Here is a 22,429-nt window from a genome sequence, read left to right on the forward strand (position 1 = left end):
GTTTTTTATTTTTACCTAGCTATTCTGGTTGGCATAATATTAACATTAAATATTAATATAAGAGCAAGTAAAAGGAGCTTATTCAAGACTTCACGTGTCACTTTTTAAGCAAATTAAAGAGCTCCATATTTTAAGTTTGTTTTTGGTTTCATGCTTTTTTTTTTTTTTTACCGTTTATTTATTTTTGAAAGAGAGAGAGAGAGAGAGAGACAGAGTGTGAGTAGGGGAGGGGCAGAGAGAGAGGGAGACATAGAATCCAAAGCAGGCTCCAGGCTCTGGGCTGTCAAGCACAGAGCCCGACATGGGGCTTGAACCCATGAACCATGAGATCATGACCTGAGCAGAAGTCCAGTGCTTAACCAACGGGGCCACCCAGGCATCTCAGTTTGATGCTTTCTTGAGAAGCAACTCAAGAAATAGGAATTGGAAAGCTGGATTTTATTCTGAATTTTCATGAGTTCAAATAGGGCTAAGGCCAATATGACCAATACTGACTTTTCTTAAGAGGACTAACCACAGTATGTAAAAGGAAGCTTAAAACTTTCCTCTGGTGTGATTAGTAATATTGGAAAAAGTTTTCTATCTGTTAAGGTAGCAGAAGGATGGTAATGGGATTTTCCATGTAAATAAAATATCTGTCCTAATTGCTGGTAAAGGGATTCTTTGCAGGAAGTATGTTTGGTGCCATACTCAACAAACATATCCTATGTGCAGGAAAATATCAGTACCTCCTTTCCCATGTGATGACAGGATTTCACTTACTGTAAATACCTTATTTTTTTAATTCTCTCATTTTTTTTAATGCTTTTTTATTTTTGAGAGAGAATGTGCACATGTGCGAGGGAAAAGGGGCAGAGAGAGGGAGAGAGAATCCCAAGCAGGCTCCACACTCAGTGCAAGGCCTGAGGCACTGACCTAAGCAGAAATCAAGAGTATGATGCTTAACCGACTGAACCACCCAGGCACCCCTCTCATGAATATTTTAAATGGCTGTTGGAAAAAGCGATGTTGGAATAAAACAGTATTCACTGAGCAGGACGAACCAGTCTGGGAGGGAGAGGCATTTCTAATGACTGCACTAAACCCCTAATAACTAAATTTCTCATCCTCATTCTTTGCTTTACCAGACCAACTTTTGTACTCTTCCCCATGCACATTTGGTGCATCATAGTAAGCTTCCTATGTCAAAGAACCACTCAGTATAGGAAAAATGTCTTTGGAAAGAAAAATACCTGTCTTGTTTGTTTGCAGTTATATTCTTTATAAGGGAAACAAATTCCTATAGGCAGTAAGAGTCAACATGTAAAAATACATTCTATTTTCAGTGAGAATTAAAAAAATATTAACTGGTAATGAAAAGTAAAATTTTAAAATCCATATCAAAATCTGGGTGACGGCCCCAAGTTACTGAATAAAAGATTCTGGGTATATTTTACATAGTGTAGTTTTCATTATTTACTGAATATTCCTGTAGGTGGGAGAAGACTACACAGAAGAAATTGAGAGTCTTTAAATTATCTAAAGCATTGATCATTTATTTTTATTCTGTACCCTGTTATTATTTACTCCTCTTTGACCTTCTTTATTACCAAATCTTAAAAACAATTAGGTTTTATTTTTCCAGTCTTCATTTTAACTGAATTTCTAAAAATTCTATTTCTAGGGGTGCCTGGGTGGTTCAGTGCATTGAGCATCTGACTCTTGATTTCAGCTCAGATCATGATCCAAAGGTTGTGGGATGGAGCCCAATGTCCATCCATGCTCAGCCTGGAGGCTGTTTAAGATTCTCTGTCTCCCTCTGCCCCTTTCTCCCGCTTGTATTCCTTCTCTCTAAAATAAAAAAATATATAACTATAAATATAAATAAAAAATAAAAATTCTATTTCTAAATAGCCATGAGCCAAAGATTTGGCCAGCTTGGAGTGTATCTCTATCTTCCAAAAAGATACATCAAAAAGATACATCAAGTCTCTTTGCACTATTGATGTATACCATTGTACATTTATAAATGTTAGTTTAATATTAATACTTCTATTAATTAAAATAATAGTAGAACTAGCAAGCAAAGAAATATTTTCAGTGATAGATTTCATTCAGTATGGTGGATTACAACTTTAAAATTCCTTCAATTTATTTTAAATAGAATTACTTTCTTAAATAATTTGTTTATAGATACTAGTCCAATGTCTCCCCTGTGTTGTTAACATATCTGCCAACGTAAAAATCTTTAAAATAATACAGATTACCCTCTCTTTCTAAAGTCAATATGCAGAATCATGTTAAAGCTAGTATTAACTACAGCAAGTGAAAAACATTAATTAATGCCTAACTCCAAAGGCAATGGTAAAATTTACAATATTTTTGTGATATACTAATTAATTAAATTCATTTAATTTTCACAGCAGAACTAATGTAGGAAGATATCTACATAGGAAATGGGAAGTATTTTTCCAGGTGATAGATGTTGTTCTTATAATGAAGCATAAGACTAAGAGATTTTCTACATCCTGATTTCAACTTTTCATTAAACATCAGAACATTAATCACTTGATTTCTCTAAACTTTATTTTTTCTTCTTCATATGTAAAATGTGATGTTAGATTTGACTAGTGTTTTTCAATTATTTTTTTACCATGACACACAATAAGAAATAATTTTTTTAAGTAATACATTTTACATTGGGGCTCAGGATACTTAAACATATACTATACAAATAAATATATACATATAGACACTTACATATCAGGGTAAAATTTCCACCAGACAATACTTCATTGAATACCTTCATTTGCTAAGTGCAATAATACGTGGTGATATTTTCAATTCTATTTTAGTTTTTAAAAATGTGGAGCGTACTACATTGATTTTTATGGTCCACTATTGAGTATTGGCCTAAAATTTGGAAAACACCAGCAATTTAAAAGATCCCTTTCAGCCCCCAAACCACTGTAATTCTGTGACTCACTTTACTTTTGAGAACACTTTGTGAGATGTATCTTGCCACAGAGGCTACTCAGCTCCTTTTGAGCATCATGTTTACATCTGGGAGATTTCCCCCAGTATATATGCAGGCTCAGATAAAAGACTTAAAGACTCTGCTAATTATATTCTCTGGAGTGAAAAGTGCACTCAGAAAAGTGCAAAACAATGAAGCAGAAGCTACAAGGAATCTTTTGGTCTGTTGAGGAAGACTGTGGAGGTGTGGGTCTTTTGGTATTACAGCGACTGAAATTCCATCTTTCAATGTCCAACATTTGCCCTGAAAGCCAAGAAACAGAGTCAGTGGGGTTGGACCAGGTAGAGTAGTTGCTGGGTCTGACTTAGGTGTTGATCTAGACTGGGTAGTCTCCAAGTGTGCCCCTTTGGTTTTTCTGGAAATTGGCAGCCACCTAATATCCTTTAATAATATTATACTTTTGATTTTCATTTTTCTGATTATTAGTGATGTTAAGAAGCTTTTCATATATCTGTTGTCCATTTGCATGTCTTCTTAGAGTTTATTTATTTTGAGGGTGGTGGGGGGACAAGTAGGGGAGGGGCAGAGAGAAGGAGAAACAGAATCTCAAGCAGGCTTCATGCAATCAGCACAGAGCCCGGGCTCACAAACTGTGAGATTATGACCTGAAGAGTGGGAGGCTTAAAGACTGAGCCACCCAGGCGCACCTCTGCCCATTTCTTAAGTGCATGTTAGTTTTTTTGTTTGTTTGTTTGTTTCATTGGATGTTAGTTTTTGTTTTTGTTTTGTTTTGCTATTGAATTATGAGTTCCTTATGTATTTGGATATTAATCCCTCAGCAGATATATGATTTGCAAATATTTTCTCCCATTCTGGCAGTTGTTTTTCAGTTTGTTGGTGCTTTCTTTTCTTGTGCAGAACTTAGTTTTGATGTGGTTTGCTTTTGTTCCTTGTGCTTTGGATGCCATATCAAAAGCACTCAGCAGAGATCACTGCTGAGGCCGAGGTCAATGAACTTTTTCTTTCTATTTTCTTCCATGAGTTCTATGGTTTGGGATCTTAAATTTAGGTCTTTGCATTTTGAGTTATTTTCGTGAAGGGTCCAATTTTATTCTTTAGCACGTGCTTATCCAGCTTTCCCCATACCATTTATTGAAGAGACTCTTCTTTTCTATTGAGTCTTCTTGGCTCCATTGTCAAATATTAGTTGACTATATGTGTGGAAATTTATTACTTGACTCTCAATTCTGTTCCATTGGTATATGTATCTATTTTTATGCCAGCACCATACTGTTTTGATTACTAAAACTCTGTAATATAGCTTGAAAATAGGAAGTGTGATGTCTCTGGTTTTGTTCTTCTTTTTTCAGGATTGCTTTGGCTATTTGAGGTCTTTTGTGGGTCTATTCACATTTAGGCTTGTTTTTTTTTTTTTCCTATTTCTGTGAAAAGTGTCATTAGAATTTTAATAGAGATTACATTGAATTTCTAGATGTCTTTGGGTAATATGGATATTTTAACAATATTAATACTTCTGATCCAAAAACACAGGATATCTTCCCATTTGTTTGTGTCTTCTTCAGTTTCTTTCATCAAAGTCTTGTAGTTTTCAGTGTACAGATCTTTCACCTCCTTGGTAAAAGTTCCTCCTAAATATTTTATTGTTTTTGATGCTATTGTGAATGGGATTGATTATCTCTTTTTCAAATGTTTTGTTGTTAGTGTATGGAAACACAACTGCTTTTCTGTATGTTGATTTTGTATCCTTCAAATGTACTGCATTCATTGTTTAGTTGTAGCAGTTTTTTGGTGGGGTCTTTAGAACTTTCTCTGTGTGAAATCATATCATCTGCATTACCATAAAATTGTAATAAATTCAATATTTCCAATTTATCTAAAGCTTTTGAAAATTACTCAGAAGTGAACTTCCAACCTGTTTTCTTTTATTCACTAAAAATGTGCTCAGCCACAGGTCAGAAGACTCAATATTGTTAAGATGCGAGTTCTCCCCACATTGAACCTAAAGATTCAAAGCAATCCCAGTCAAAATTGGAACAAGATACTGTTGGTAGAAATTGACAAGCTGATTCTAAAGCTCATATGACGATACAAAGAAACCAAAAGATCCAAAACAATTTTAAAAATGCAGAACAAAGTTGGAGATTTCAAGATTTAGTATATAGCCACAATAATCAAGACGGTGTGGTACTGACATAAAAATAAACAAGTAGATCAATGGAAGAGGAGAGAACAGTCAGAAATAGGCCCACACATGTACAGACAACTGATTTTTTCACAAAATTGCAAAGACATTTAATGGAGAAAAGATAATCTTCTCAACAAATGATGCTGGAACAATTGGACATCTTTAGGCCAAAAAACAAAACAAAACCCTTCAGCCCATGTCTCTTGCCATATATGAAAATTAACTCACAATGGAACATAGACCTAAATATAAAACTTAAAACTGTAAAAGTTCTGGAAGAAAACCTTTATGACCTTGGGTTAGGCACATATTTTTTAGATATGACATAAAGTACAGTCCACAATAGAAAAAATTAGTAACTTGGAATTCACAAAAATTAAAATTGCCTGCTCTTTGAAAGACACTGCTAAGGGAATCAAAAAGACAAGCCACTGTGTGGGAGAAAATATTTGAAATCATATGTCTCATAAAGGGCTTGTATCCAGAATATATAAAGAATTCTTAAAACTGAATAATAAGAAAACAAACAACTTTCCTCCTTCACCAAGGGCAACAAGATGTGAACACTTCCTTAAAAATGATGTGCAGATGGCAAAAAAGCACATTAAAAAGTGCTTAATATCATTGGCCATTAGAGAAAAACAAATTAAAAGTACACGAAATACAACCACACCTATGCCAATGTCTAAAATTTTAAAAATTGGCCATACCAAGTATTTGCTGGAACACAGAGGTAGGAGAACTCCCATACAATGCAGGTACAAATGTTAAGTGGTACAACCACTTTGGAAAATAGTTTGGCAGTTGCTTAAAAAGTTAGACTTATGCCTACCATATGATTCAGCCATCCCACTCCTAAATATTACCCAAGAATTGGGGCTCCTCAGTGGCTCAGTCAGTTAAGCATCTGACTTCGGCTCAGGTCATGATCTCACTGTCCTTGAGTTTGAGCCCCGCGTCGGTCTCTGTGCTGACAGCTCAGAGCCTGGAGCCTGTTGCAGACTCTGTGTCTCCTTCTCTCTCTGACCCTCCCTGTTCATGCTCTGTCTCCCCCTGTCTCAAAAATAAATAAATGTTAAAAAAATTAAAAAAAAATTACACAAGAATAATGAAAGAATATATGTGTGTGTGTATACATATATATATATATGTATACACACACACATACATATATATGAATGTTTACAGCAGCTGTATCTGTAACAGCCCCAAATTGGAAACAACTCAAATGCATGTCAACAGATGAGTGATAAACAAATTGTGGCATAGCTATACAATAGAATGCTAGTCAGCAATAATAAGAAATAAACTACTGATTCATGTGACAACATGAATTAATATCAAAATAATTAATGCTGAATGTCAGAAGTCAGACAAAAAACAATACTATACTGTATGACTGTACTTATATAAAACTCTAGAAAACGCAAATTAGTCTATAGTGATAAAATGTAGATAAGTAGGTTATGGGGATGGGGTAAGGAGAAGTGGGTAGGAGGGATTAAAAAAGTGGCATGAGCAACTTTTGAGGATAATGGATGTATATTTATTATCTTGATTTTGGTAATGGTTTTATGAGTCCAAATTTGTCAAAATTTATCAAATGGCTCCCTTTAAATGTATGCATTTTATTATGTATTTATTATATCTCAATAAACCTGTTAAATATAATAAGTTCAGCATCTATTATATGCCAAAACTTCCACTAGGTATTGTGGCTTCAGTGAGGAAAAAAAAAAGACATTGTTTATATTTTTATAAAGTTTGCAGTTACTAGTAAGAGGATGCAGACCAGGGAAATTCTAATTTTTCACTATTTGTAAAATAAAGTAAGTGGAAATTTGATACGGACTGGTTACCTCTTTTGCTACGTAGATCAGCTAAGTGATCAATTTAGTGTGAAAATAGCAAGGACTGTCAACTGAGAAGATATATAAAAGTGAAAGAGAGAGATTACAAATAATTTTTGAATATTAGTCTCTTATCATGACTCTAAAATAGAAGATAGGCAAATTTTAAATTCTTAATGTGTTGCAATTGCAAATAGTTGGTAGTTATAATAACTGAAAATATTACTTAGATTTTTGTGCTTAATTAATACATGTTCTACTTAATTTTAGAAGAATATATTTTTTAAAGACAATTTCCCATTGGGGTTTCATACCAGTTAAAGAGAACTAGTGCTAGAGTAGTTGAAGGGAAATATAATACTTTTTTTGTTTTACTCTCTGATTCACTTCACATGTTTGAGGAAGAGCATCAGATGGAGAAAGGTTTTGTTACTTATTTAAAAATATTTATCTGTCAAGTTGATTTTAGCCTATAATAAACTGGCATATGAGACAGTATTTAACTCTTATCAATTGAAAAAAAAACTACCTGGGGTACCTGGTTGGCTCAGTTGGTAGAGCATGTGACGCTTGATCTCAGGATTGTAGGTTCAAGCCCAACAACGAGTGTAAACATTACTTAAAATTAAAATCTTAAAAAAAAAAAAAAAACTTCAGTAAGTGACATCATACTGTAAGCAGAGAAATTAAGCAAAGAAAATTTGTGAACTAGGTAACCTGAAGCAATATAGCTTAAATGGGATGTTTTGGGCTCCTGTATAGTGATTTTACGCATTTTTTTGTTTCTTCTTTATCACATACCTGCCCCTACCCTCCATCCTTTTCAGCACTTGCATCTTAAAGATATTCCTATCTTTCTTTATTAAAAGATAAATAACATCCAAAGGCACACTTTGAACTTAAAAAATAAATTAATTAACCAGTTATCATATGACAAGGATTTCAAGATAAACATTTATGGGGAAGTGGAAGAGAAGACAAAGTTGGTAATGTGAATAATAGTGAAGCAAGAGGTCCTCATGGGTAAACTTTGCTTATATCATGCTATTAACCTATTTCAAGAAAAAAGGAAGTTATTCTGATAGGAAAAAAATTATGTTATAAGATGGCCGACAGGACTGATAGGGGAGTTCAAGTCCCCGCCTGAAGACTCCCCTTCCGGGTTCTTGTTCCTACCCCGCTTGCCCGGCGCGCCAAATTACTACTAATGCGGAAGTCACAGACTATAAATTGTCCCCCATGCTTGCACTGGGGATCAGACCTCTGGAGAGTGTTCTCCTCTGAGCCCGCCGGTGTGAAATAAACCTTCTCCTGCCTTCCAAGATCTCCGAGTGCCGCTTGGTTCTTCCACCAGGTGATCCAGATGAGGTTCTGTTGTTATGCCCAGAATTCGTGATCCCCAAAGACCACTAGGGAGCCGAGTCCGATGCAAAAGCAAAAGAGCCTTTATTCGAGCTAGCTTGAGCTCAATCCCCTACCTGCACCGATGCAGCAGTGAGATACCAGGGAGAGAGAGCGAGTTTCAAAAGCACAAAGGTTTTATTGGGGCCTAGGGGCAGTTGGTGAGGTAATGGCTGTGGCCTCAGCTGATTGGCTGGGGAAGGGTCGGAGTCCTGTAATGCAGGTCGCTGGGCGTGTTTTGATCAGGAAGTTTGAACGGGTGAGTGGGAGGTTACTCAAGGGGAGGAGGCGCGGTCTGAGGTTTCCCCGATTTTCCTGGAAAAGAGGTCATGTCGGGGACATAGTCACTCAAGGTGGAGGACACAGAACAAGATGGGGTCGGCTGCGTAGGCCCGCCCTTTCACTGTAACATTTGGTTCCCTGAACAGGAAACCGCGCCGGCCCATTGTTGCCGCCGGTTTGGAAAAACAGCAAGGTGGTGACCGAATGAAGAATCGCAATGGAGAAGGCGCGAGCTGTCTGATATTCGGCAGTCTCCTGCTCGGTTGTCTCAGGCCAGCCCCGGTGTGCCATTCACACTGGACTCGGGAGACTTGGTAGGTGAGGATATGGACCCGACCTCAGATACTGGTAAGGCCTGGCCCCTGACCCGGTCAGACCTACCCGTCAGGGTGAAAGGGGAGCCTGATCATGTCCTGGAGACCTTTTAGAGGTCTCACAGGTAGATTCCTAGGGAGGGAATGTATTAACATCTGGTCTGAGTGTGTGAGTGAATGTGCAGCCCAACCTTGTCCTCCAGTTGGGACTGAATCTGTGGCTTCACGGGCGGGCGCCCTTACAGTCCCCAAAAGCCCACAGAGTCTGAGTGGGCCCATCTGTGATTCCGTGGTGAACGGCACACAGTCTATGGCGGCATCAGAATAGTTTCCGATCATAAGTCACAAAGCCGAGACTGCCATGGCTAAGCGTCACCAAAGTTCCTTCAGGACACGGCCAGACGCACATCTGACTGGTCTCCTCATTAGAGGGTGCTCCCCTACCCCTCTGTCTGTTTTTGCCACTCCATCTCACGGGAACATTATAGGGTCAGGACAGAGCAAACCCACAGCTCTCAAAACCATGATCAAGAACTTCAAAAAGGGATTTTCAGGAGACTATGTAATTAAGATGAGCCCAGGCAGGTTAAGGACGCTATGTGAGTTGGAATGGCCCACTTCTGGTGTAGGAATGCCCTCTGAGGGACCCTTAGAGGTCCACCGCTTCTGGTGTGTTGTCATCATTGACCCAGGTCACCCTGATCAGTTCCCATATATCAACTCCTGGTTAGAGTTTGCCCAAACCCTTCCCCCTTGGGTGCAATTTACTTGCAATGAACAGGGACAGGCTAGGGTCTTAGTCGCCTTGACAAAGTGGCCCAAGGACAACTCCACATTCGCCAGTACCAAGAGGCTCTCCTCTGGGGGATCTGAGCAGGGGCTAAAGAAGCCCATGAATATTATCATGAGAGGCTATGCGAGGCTTACCGCATTTACACCCCCTTTGATCCCAAGGCACAAGAAAGCCAACAGATGGTAAACACCTCTTTTGTGGCCCAAGCCACTTGGATATCAGAAGGAAGCTCCAAAAACTTGAGGGTTTTGCTGGAATGAACACCACCCAGTTGATTGAGGTTGCTAACAAGGTCTGCATGAACAGGGAGATCACTGCCCAGAGGGAAGCCAAAAAAAGATGAGAAAAAAGGCCAGCCTCCTCGCCGCTGCTCTGAAGGAAAAGGATGACAAAAAGATGGGGAAGGTCCAGCCGCCAAAAGGGAGGAAGCCCACAACCTCCTTAGCAAGGGACTGCAAGGACAATAGAAAGGACATTGGAAGAATGAATGTCCCAACTGGAGAAAGTCTCAGAAACCCAGCTGATATGCAGAAGAACCCTATGAGGAAAAGACCTTATAGGCCTAGCAGGAGTAGATTCAGATTGAGGGGGACTGGGCTCACTTCTTCTTGGCCCCCATGAGCCCATGGTCAAAATGAAAGTAGGGGGCCCAAACCATGACTTTTATGGTCAACACTGAGGCTGAACATTCTGTGGTCACCTCCCCTGTGGTCCCCCTTTAGCGAGAAGACTGCAACCATCCTCAGGGCCACAGGGAAACAGGCAATGCAACAGCCCTTCTGCCAAGCCCTTCAATGTGAACTCGGGGGCCACATGGTACGACATGAGTTCCTCTACCTACCTGAGTGCCCTGTCTCTTTCCACAGCCAGGATATACTCTCAAAGCTGGGGGCCCAAATAACCTTTGAGCTAACGGGATGCACCAGCCTCCAATTGGATCCAAGACAAGAAGAATGCAGTCTTTTCTGTGCCCAGGCCCAACTGAGCCACCCGCCCGAATTCAGGACTGCCTTTCCCACTGTATGGGCCAAGGACAACACCCCCGGACTTGCCCACAATCAGGACTCTTTTATTGTAGAGTTAATCCCAGGGATTCAGCTGCAGAGACAGCAGCAATACCCCCTCCCACAAGCAGGCAACACCCTTCTCTTGCCAGTCAAGAAGCCAGGAGGAGGGTACCAACCAGTTTAAGACATACGAGTTGTCGACAAAGTGACTGTCTCCTTGCACCCAGTGGTCCCGAACCTGTACACCATCCTCAGCCAGATCCCAGGTTCTGCCAGCTGGTTTACCTGCCGAGACTTACAGGATGCATTCTTCTGCCTCCACTTGGCCCCCAGAGCCGACCCTTGTTTGCCTTTGCATGGACTGAACCAGGCACAGGGCATCAGACTAGGGCCAGAGAGAAGGATGGTCATCCCCTCCTTATCCCAGCCCAAAACTAAGAGGGGTCTACGAGAATACCTGGGGGCTGAGGGATTCTACTGAATCTGGATTCCTGGATTCTCGGCAATAGCAAGACCCCTCTATAATTTCTTGCTAGGGCTAGATCAAGAACCCCCTGTCTGGACAGAAGAGACAAAGGCCGCCTTCCTAGCAATAAATGATATCCTCGGGCAGGCACCAACCCTTGGCCTGCCAGATATAGAGATACTAACCTCTTTGTGCATGAGAAGGGAAAGGTTGCCTTTGGGGTTCTCACACAGATTGTTGGCCCCTGGCAGCAGCCAGTGGCATACATGTCAAAAAAACTGGACCCAGTTGCAGCAGGATGGTTGCCATGTCTTAGGGCATTAGCGGCAACAATTCTACTCAATAAAGAGGCAGATAAGCTCTCCCTGGGACAAGAACTGCATGTTAAAGTCCCCCATGCCCTCATAAGAATAATGCCTGATCCGCATCACAGCCCCCACCAGGAGTCCAAAGAATAGGAGCTACCCCCTTTGAGGACCTCGAAATAGACTTCACAGATATCCAGGCACGCCGCGGACTTACATACCTCCAAGTGATAGTCTGTACAAACTCTGGATGGGTTGAAGCCTTCCCAACTAGGAAGGAATGTAGTCAGTCCGATAAAATACTCCTTGCCATCGGATTGGCAGAGGTTGTCCCAGAAAGCTGGGGAAACAGCACTGTTTGTGCTCACCTTCCTTTTATGGATGTTTTGTTGGTATTGGTTGCCTCTAATCTGGTCCCCATTTGTAAACCTTTAGCCCTAAGGCCCAGGCTAAATGAGCGGTGTTGCTACCGTCCTCCTAGGAGCAGGAATAGCCACAAGGATAGGGACAAGCATAGGAGGCATAGGCTCTTCTGTGGGACTATATCGTAAACTGTCCCGAGAACTCAATGAAGACATGGAACAAGTAGTCAACTCCCTAGTGTCTTTGCAGAGCCAAATAAGTTCCCTGGCAGGAGTTGCCCTCCAGAACAGATGGGCCCTTGACCTCCTCACTGCCGAGAAAGGGGACACCTGCATCTTCCTCGGAGACCAGTAGGGAGTAGTCACAACCAAAGTCAGAGAACTAAGGGAAAGGACCATCCCATAATAAATAAATATGATGCCCTCTAATACAGCCTAGATCTGTTTAAAGGGGCATCAAAGGAGGGAATGATAGGGAAAAATTGTTACAAGATGGCCAAAAGGACTGATAGGGGAATTTCAGTCCCTACCCAAAGACTCCCCTTCTGGGTTCTTCCTACCCCACTTGCCATGCGTGCCAAATTACTACTATTGCAGAAGTAACAGACTATAAATTGTCCCCCGTGTTTGTGCTCGGGTCTCAGACCTCTAGAGAGTGATCTCCTCCAAGCCTGCCAGTGTCAAATAAACCTCCCGCCTTCCAAGATCTCCGCATGCTGCTTGGTTCTTCCGCTGGATGATCCAGACCAGGTTCCGTCTGGAACAATTCACACCAAAATTTTATGATTTAAAACAATATTAATCATTCATTTGCTCAAAGTTCTGAAACTCAGGCAGGGCTTAGCAATGCAATCAGGTGAGTAACTCAGCCAGTCCTGGAAGACTGCTTCCAAGATGGCCTCAACTCACATTGCTGGCAAGTTCATCCTGCCTATTTCAGTTGGGAGTTTGGTGCAGATGGCCTCAGCTCTTTACCTGACTTCTCCACATGAGTAGGTTGGGCTTCTTACAATATGATATGTTCACTTTTTACACGGTGCTAACTTCCTCCAGAACACAAAAGACACTTCCAGGCCTTCTTCCAACCATATTGGTCTAACAAATCTTAAGCAATTCTTCCCTCTCCTTTGGATCATCAAGTTGTCTCTTCTGCCTCTAATACCTTCCCCAGGCCTTTTTGCTAACCCACATCTTATACTTCTTCCACAATCCAGCACAAGGAGCACTTCCTTCATGAAAAATTTTCTAATTATTCCATATTGATTTTGTAGCTCTTTCCTTTTTAAATCTGATAGGTCTTACTATCTGTACTGCTCATTTCTCACTGAAAATGTGCTATTTCGTATTATCATTTACTTTCCTATGGATAGCATGTCCTGTCTTCTCAACCCATGGTATAGTTCTTGAGGACACAAATCAAGGCCCATATCTCTATGTCAGTGCCCTCCAATCTAGTATGTGCTAAATAAAAGTTGACAGTAAGGACAGTTGAACACTAGGGAATTTTATTCTTTTTTGGAAGATACTATTCCATTTGGAGTGATGTATGTCCTTGAACTTACATAGATCCTTTTAAAAGTATATTTGAGAAGATGTTTACCTATACTACCAAAGAAGAATTTAAATTACTTATTAGGTATAATGAATTCATATCATTTATTTTATTACATTTTTTTTAATCTCCCCCCCCCCCCTTCATATCTCTTGGTTTTTCTCACTGATCCAGAGAAGTAAAGGTTTTTTAGGTCATTCAGCATCAGTGAGGTAAGACTAGAAAATGCAAAGATAAAACTAGTTAGCATGGAAATAATGAGTATAAATGTTTATAAACCTAATTGTCTTCAACTGGAGAGAGAACTACAGGAACTTTAATAGTATTTCTTTTCTGAACCAAATTAGCTCTATCAACACAGACAGAGCTGTGATCGACACTAAATGGTTTTATATTCTACTGCTCTGTATGTTTGCCACTATTATGACTTGGAGAGTAATAAATGTACCATTGCAGTGAGAGAAGAAAACTGGTACAAACAGAAACCTGAAAAGGAATAAGTTGAATCTGTAAAACAGTGAATTTAATCCAAAAAATGTCTTGGCTTACAGACGTGTCAGCATCTTCAAAAGTAGTTTCTTTTCAGGACACTGCAGTGATTTCAGTCTGAAGAAGTTTCTGAACTTTTAACTTAAGGTAATGAGCCAGTTAATAGGAGACTGGGTTTTGTGTAGGAAGCAATTACCCCAACAGATAGGAAAATGGAGAAAATGAGCAAAGCGTTAATGGGCTTGCAAAAAGGTCACATTTCTGAGATCTGAGATGGAATAAAAAGGAAGGATGGTGGAAGAAATCATTTTAAAAACAATGCCGTGAGAACCAGTGCAAATAGAGATGAGATATAATACTACTGGATCTACCTCGCTAAAAGGTCATGGGATTAATTTATCAAAAAATTAGGTGAGCTCTGGATATCTGAGAGTCAGGAGTCTGTGGTTCAACTGAGAGCTTTGTCAATAATTTAGGTTTAGTCCAACCCAACACTGTGATAAAATAAGTTTTACTAGAATAAGTCATTATATACCGACATATTTAGTAGTTTCTACACAAGTTCTGAGAAGAGCAGGTCATAAGTACAGCTTCTACTTCCTCTTCTTCCAGTGGCTTCTCAATCTACTGCACTCTGCCATCCACCCACACCACTCTGCTGAAATTGCTCTGAGAAGGTCAACCATGATGTGATTGTCAAATACATTAGCTGCTTTTCAGCCCTCAGCTGACTTTTCCTCCCAATAGAATTCGATGTTGATCATTTCCTTCCTTGTAAAGCTCCTTCTTGACTTCTAAATCATGTTTATCTCATTCTTTCCATATGTCTCAGATTGCTCTTTATTTTTCTCCTAGTTCCATCTCTTCTGCTAGAGTTTTCCTAGGGAGCTACGTATCTTTTCTTACTTTACATGATCATCTTGAATGATCTCATGCAATCCTAAAGTTCTAACTATCATCTATGTTCCTCTCAAACATTGATTTCTCAACTCTTTCCTGAGCTTTCAATCTGTCATTAGATTTACAGTAACTCCTCATGATCGGTGTGGCCCCCCTCAGACTTTTTTGTTTCTTTTCCTGTTTTCCATGTCTCAACTATCAGCAATCCTATTTACCCTATTGCTCAAGCTAGAAATCTTGTGATAATCTTTTCTTTTTCACATTTCCTCATTGCCTATAACTAAGTCTGGTCCATTCAACCTCTGAAATGTGTCTGGTATCTGTCTATGCCTTTCCATTGCTACTATTATTGCTGTCCCAGTCCAGGTTCTTCTAATTTTTTTACTTGGAATTTTTCTTATTGGTTTCCTAACTGGACTTACCTCTCTGACTATGTTTAGTCTCTATTCCTATCTGTTCTTTATACCATTGCCAGAGTTTCTTTTTATTTATTTATTTATTTATTTTTATTATTTTTTTTAATATATGAAATTTATTGTCAAATTGGTTTCCATACAACACCCAGTGCTCATCCCAAAAGATGCCCTCTTCAATACCCATCACCTACCCTACCCTCCCTCCCACCCCCCATCAACCCTCAGTTTGTTCTCAGTTTTTAAGAGTCTCTTATGCTTTGGCTCTCTCCCACTCTAACCTTTTTTTTTTTTTCCTTCCCCTCCCGCATGGTCTTCTGTTAATTTTCTCAGGATCCACATAAGAGTGAAAACATATGGTATCTGTCTTTCTCTGTATGGCTTATTTCACTTAGCATAACACTCTCCAGTTCCATCCACATTGCTACAAAGGGCCATATTTCATTCTTTCTCATTGCCACGTAGTACTCCATTGTGTATATAAACCACAATTTCTTTATCCATTCATCAGCTGATGGACATTTAGGCTCTTTCCATAATTAGGCTATTGTTGAGAGTACTGCTATAAACATTGGGGTACAAGTGCCCCTATGCATCAGTACTCCTGTATCCCTTGGGTAAATTCCTAGCAGTGCTACTGCTGGGTCATAGGGTAGGTCTATTTTTAATTGTTTGAGGAACCTCCACACTGTTTTCCAGAGCGGCTGCACCAGTTTGCATTCCCACCAAGAGTGCAAGAGGGTTCCCGTTTCTCCACATCCTCTCCAGCATCTATAGTCCCCTGATTTGTTCATTTTGGCCACAGAGTTACTTTTTAAATGATGAATTTGATCATATTACTTCCGTGTTGAAAAAAAAATCTTCCCATACCTTCATGGCTTGAGAGGTGCCTGCCTACATTCTAAAAAAAATTATCTTCTATGAGTTTGACCGCTGATGCACAAAAATGGATCTGTGATAAGAAACACCTCGGTTTTTGTTTTGTTTTGTTTTGTTTTTTGAGTTTTTGAAACTTTTGAAAAACAACTTTTGTTTTTCTGAGTTGCTGCCTTGGCATTTTACATAATGACAGCCCTCCTCACAGCCAGAGTCTGAACATTTAAATAGGATCCAAGTTTAGTATTTCCGCCGAAAGTTCCTGCTTTGCTTTTCCTGAGCACCTCTTAAAGTAACCATTTAGAATAAAGCCCCCCAAAAATTAGTGACCTCTGCCCCAACCACCTCGTAAGCAACAGGTTTTTACTCCCCTGCTCTGTACCTCCTTCTCACTCATGACCTGGAACAGATGACTGCCCTTTCCCCAGTCATGGCAGCTGCATTACCTCCCAGCCCTGCCCATCCCCATTTCTGACATTTGCAAATTACAAATCTTGTGACTTTACTTCTCTTGTATGAGTATATTGAAACTGTACCTTCCATCAAAATGACCCCAAGGTTTGCACTTTCCCAAAGTAGGAGTTTGGATGCTGAGGAAGCTATCTGCCAACTGCCCTGTGGGTGGCTTGTGTCTCTTCATTCAGCAAGTGATAGTCTTCATAGTATTACTTTAATACACCTACTTTGGCTTCTCAACATAGCCTTCAGAAGCCATATTTATTCCAAACAACTCCCCACTCTTCAGTCATAGTTGATTAAAACAGGAGCAGACACCTGAACTGGGCCAATCACTTTCCCTCCTATAAAAAGTATACTTATGAGCTATTGGGTTGCTGTATTTTAATATTATGAATGTAAGAAGAAATAAACAGGCTGGACAATCTGTTTTCCATTTGGAAAAGGGAATAATCTTACATATGTAAGTTGTATCATGCCATCTTATTGATTAAAATCATTTAATAGATTCATATTGCACTTAGAATAAAATCCAAACTCTCTGCCATGACCTACCAGGCTGTGAATTTAACACCTATTATTAAATTATTCTTATTATTCTACTTCCAACTTTTTCTACTTTCCATTTATGCTCTAGCCATTGGATTCTTTCAGGCCCTTGAACATGTCAAATTTCTTCCAACCTTGAGTATTTTGAACGTGTTATTTCCTTTGCTGGAAACCTCCTATGAACTTCGCATTCTTCTCATCATTAAAGTTGCAACACAAATATTTCCTCCCTAAGGAGGTATTTTATGACCATTCAATACAAAGTAGTGCCCTCCATCTGACCAAAATTCTTTATTACAACGTTATAGTCATTTCCTTCATAATAATGATCACAAATTATTTCCAAGTTTATTATCTTTCTCTTTACTAGACAGTAAGCTCCTTGAGGACAGGTATCACATTTGCTATGTTTGCTACTATAGACCCTGGCACATATGTGCTTGGCATGTAGTGAGAGCTTAATGAATGGGTAATGAATTAATGAATAAATTAATGAATGTTTACATGCTAAACTTTCTCTTTACCACTAATCCCCAATAGACTGGGAGCTTCTCAAATGCAGGACTATGTTTTATTCACATTCATATCCCTTAATCTGAGCATAATTCCTGAACCATAGGAGATGCTTGATAAATGATTAATAATTTTCAGCTAAAATTAATACAAATTATCAAACTTTTTTGTGAAATAACTGCTCTGCACTGCCGTGCTCTGCATCATCTAGAGGAATTCTGCCACTATGTACAAGACCGAAATTGTTCCTTGACTTGTAATAACTAATTTGTTACTCATTTATTCATTCATCAAATACTATTATGTGCCAGGCTCTTTTCTAAGCTCTGGGAGTATAAGAATGAACAAAGTAAAAAAAAAAAAAAAAAAAAAAAACCCAAAAACTTTCCTCATGAAGTTCATATTTCAGTGAGAATATTCTGTTTTAATAAGACTTAGTAGACAGTATTTTAAAATCTGCCTAGCTGATTCAATGTACAGGTAGGGTTGAGAGCCATTGTTTTATGATGACTCAATCTTTTTTATTTTTTTTAAGCCATGCATCTCTAGTGACAACTTTTCCTATCAGGGGTATGTTAGCTTTCAACGTGTCACTACAGTATTTGCTTTTTAACTTACAAGATTTCAGGATAAATGAATATGCAATATAAAATGCTGTGTTGGAGCAGTTCATTCTGCTTAGCTAGGCACAGAATCCATTCTAAAGAGGTGAACCAATTTGAATTCTCTCCTACCTAGAATGTAAATTTGAATCTTGAAGGCAAAAAGAATCTTAACAAGGAACAGAAAATATTTTTGGTAGTTTCCTTGTCCCAAGTAAACACTATTTTGTAAGATTGGAAAATGTCTTATTCCTTTTTTTGTTTTGTTTTGTTTTTTCCTCATTGCTTTCTACATTTGGTATTTATATTGGATTGCATAGAAAACTATATACGGTAATACATTTTCATGGAGAATAAGTATATGCCATAGGTCCATATTCTCTGATGGTACTGAGAAGTTTAAATTTTACAAGGTATCTGTAGATACTTTCTGATAACCATCTTTATTGAAGTAAAATATACTTACAATTTGGTGAGTTACAGCAGATGAATATAGTCATGTAAGCATTAATTCAAACAAGATATGGAACACTTTCATCACTCTAGAAAGATACACTGTGCCCCTTCTAGTTGGTCTCCACTTAACCATGTGTAATTCACGTTTTGATTGTATCACTATAGGAATGTTTTTGCTTTTTCTTGAGCTTCTATGAAAGGAATCAAGCAGTATGTGCTCCTTTGTGTCTGGCTTCTTTAAAATGACATAATGTCTTTCATAGTTATTCATGTTGTACAAGAGTATATCCTTTTATTTTTGTTGAGTAGTATCCTGTTGTATAAATAGATCGTAATTAGTTTATTCACATATTGATGGTCATTTGAGTTGTTTCTGCCATTAACGTTTGCTTTCAAATATTTGTGTGTACATATGTCTTAATTTCTTTTGAATAAATACATAGGAATGGAACTGCTAGTCCATAGGATAGGTATACATTTTACTTTATAAAAAACTGCCAAAAATTTTTCCCAAAGTAGCTGCATCATTTTATACTCCTACTGGCAATATCTGAAAGTTCCAGTTGTTCTATATCCTTGTCAATATTTGGTGTTGTCATCTTTTAAATTTAGCTATTCTAAAGATGTGAAATAGTATTTTAGTGTGTTTGAAATTTGCATTTTCCAGATGACTAATGAAGTTGAGCGCTTTTTCATATGCCTATTGTACTTTCCTGTTTTAAAATTTTCATTTAGTTCTTTTATGTAGTTTCATTTCTCTGATGAGATTTGTCCATTATTCACTCATTCTGATCATCTTTTGTTTTTTTTAATTATTATTTTAGAGAGAAAGCACAAGCAAGAGAGAGGGGAAGAGGTAGAGAGAGAGAATCTGTTTCATTTGTTTGAGAGAGAGAGAGAGAGAGAGAGAGAGAGAGAGAGAGAGAGAATATTAAGCAGACAACACACCCAGCATGGAGCCTGTCAAGGGGCTTGATCTTACAACGCTGAGATCATGACCTGAGCCTCAATCAAGAGTTGGATGCTTAAATGATTGAGCCACCCAGGCACCCCGATCATCTTTTTCTTAAGTCATGAACATCTTCATAATTATTTCTTTAAAGTCCTTGTCTGCTCATTTTAACATCTCGGTCAACATGAGATCTCTTTCTATTATGTCTGTTTTCTTTTGACTAGGGGTTTCACTCTCGTTTCTTGGCATGTCTAATACTTTATGATTGCACATGGGATATTGTGAATGATGCATTGTAAAGACTCTTTTTTTATTAAAACTTTTTTTAACGTTTTATTTATTTTTGAGAGACAGAGAGAGACAGAGCATGAGTGGGGGTGGAGCAGAGAGAGAGAGGGAGACGCAGCATCCAAAGCAGGCTCCAGGCTCTGAGCTGTCAGCACAGGGCCCGACGCAGGACTCAAACCCTTGAGCTGTGAAATCATGACCTGAGGTGAAGCTGGACGCTTAACTGACTGAGCCACCCAGGCACCCCCAAGACTCTTGATTTCGTTATAGTTTTCAGAGAAGTGTTGTTTTTTGTGTGATGACCAGACAAGTTAAGTTACTGGCTGATCACCATGAACTTGTGGAGGCTTAATTTTTATACTTTGTTGGAGAAGATTTTGCCCATTATCTTAGGGATTAGCTTTGCTCTTAATCTTAGAATAATGATTTATTCCTAGAAAGTAGTCTTTTTATCAATGATCATGATTGTTCTGGGATTTCAGTGGAAAGTTGTGGTGTTTACAAAGCATTTCACTTTGACTTGACTCAAACTCCAAAGTCCATTTTTCTTGAGGTAGGCAATAGCTGGATTCCTTGCTCACTTTTTTTTTTTAAATAACTTTTAGCTGTTGCTTTTTTCCTGGTCTCCTTCTATCAGTCCTAAATGTAAGTAATTTGAGGGCTACCCAAGGGTTTGAAGGTAGTTTGTATGAAGACTTTGGAGCTTGGCCTTCTATGGCCTTCCCTTTTCTGGATTTATCCTCTCAATTTCCAGTTACTTTGGAAGCTCCAAATTCTGCCCTGTGATATTTAAGGAAGTAAGACTGTGGCTTCCTGTTTATGTTCTAATTGCTTCATATCCTCAGTGGGGGAAATGTATAAATGTGCATCTCATTGAGTTTCCTTCTTCTTTCAAGTGTTGAATTCTTCCCTAGTTCCTGCTTGCATTTGATCATTATACATTGCCTTCAAATAGTGTGTATGTGTATTTTTTTCAGAATTTGTAATTAATATTTACAAGAGATTTATTCTGATACCAGCTACCTGATATTACAGTACTGTTACCATTATTATAAGGATAAATTTCCCTATACGTGCTATATTTTTGTAATCTCTCTTCATGAAATAACAAGAATTATGGAAGGCATGGTCCTAGTAGAGGAAGCTGACATTATTTAAAGAAAGGAGTAGCTAAATTCTCATTTCAACATAAATTTGCCAACAAGTTCATGTTATAATGCTCTTGTATTGTCTTTCCTGGAGATAAAGGATAAAATCATAATATAAGAATGTGGAGATGTTCCTACTAATAAGAATAAACTTGTGATTGTCACAATTAATGAACATCTTATGCCAATTATTTCTAACTTGATCCAAAGTAGAGAAACCAATATTTCGAGGGATTTCCAATGGATATCAAGTATTATGGACTGAATTCTGTCCCCACAAAATTCTTATGTTAAATCCCTAGTCCCCAGTGTGACTGTAGTTGAAGATAGGGTCTTTAAGAAGGTAATTAAAGTTAAATGAGATCATAAGGGTGGGGCCCCAATCCCATAGGACTGGTGTCCTTACAAAAAGAGGAAGAGACACTAGACCTCTCTGTCTCTGTCTCATTCTTTCTGCACGTCCACACAGAGGAAAGACCATGTGAGGACACATAGGGAAGGCATCGTTTTGCAAGCTAGAAATAGAGCTCTTACCAGAAACTGAATTTGCCAGCACCTTCATCACAGATTTCTGTGAGAAATTAATTTCCATTGTTTAAGTCACCCCATCTGCGGTACTCTGTTATGGCAGCTTGAGCAGTCTAATACATCAATATTGAAATCTTGACTATTCATTTTAAACTTATGATGTTAATTACTAAGGTTTATAGCTAATAGCTATTTAGAATTCTTTGACCAGAGATTACTATTTTTCCTTAAATTTTGTCTTCCTCTTCTTTTTATTTTGAGATCTTTCATGTTTATAAATAAGATAGGAGCTGATTTTTAGGATTTCTTGAATGATTAAAAAATTCTCAAGAAAGATGGCAAAGCTGATAGTGAAAAGCAGTATCTCAGTCATCGTGTTTCAAAATGTACCATCAAACCTACTTTGGCTTCATATGATGTTACATGTGCCACTTGAGTTTCTCTTCAAAGGTAGACATCGCGCAACTCCAAACATGAGACAGAGCAAGGAGTTGTCACTATCATTTCTGGGTTTACTGAGGAATTGTCACTCTCATTCCTGGGTTTTTAGTTTTTCGTGTTGCTAAGCAAACAAACGAACAAGCCAAAAAACAAAACAAAGCCAAAACAAAACAAAAACACATTTTATCAGAATCTATAGCCCAACAGTATAATTTACTTTATAGGATTTTATAATAGCAATGTATAATATTGTACTTACTCAGTGTTTCATTATATGGTGTAGCATAACGCTGATCTATTGTCAGTTTTTAATTCAGTTTTAGC

The sequence above is a fragment of the Leopardus geoffroyi genome, chromosome A2, assembly GCF_018350155.1.
Source record: "Leopardus geoffroyi isolate Oge1 chromosome A2, O.geoffroyi_Oge1_pat1.0, whole genome shotgun sequence".
NCBI classification, from domain to species: Eukaryota; Metazoa; Chordata; class Mammalia; order Carnivora; family Felidae; genus Leopardus; species Leopardus geoffroyi.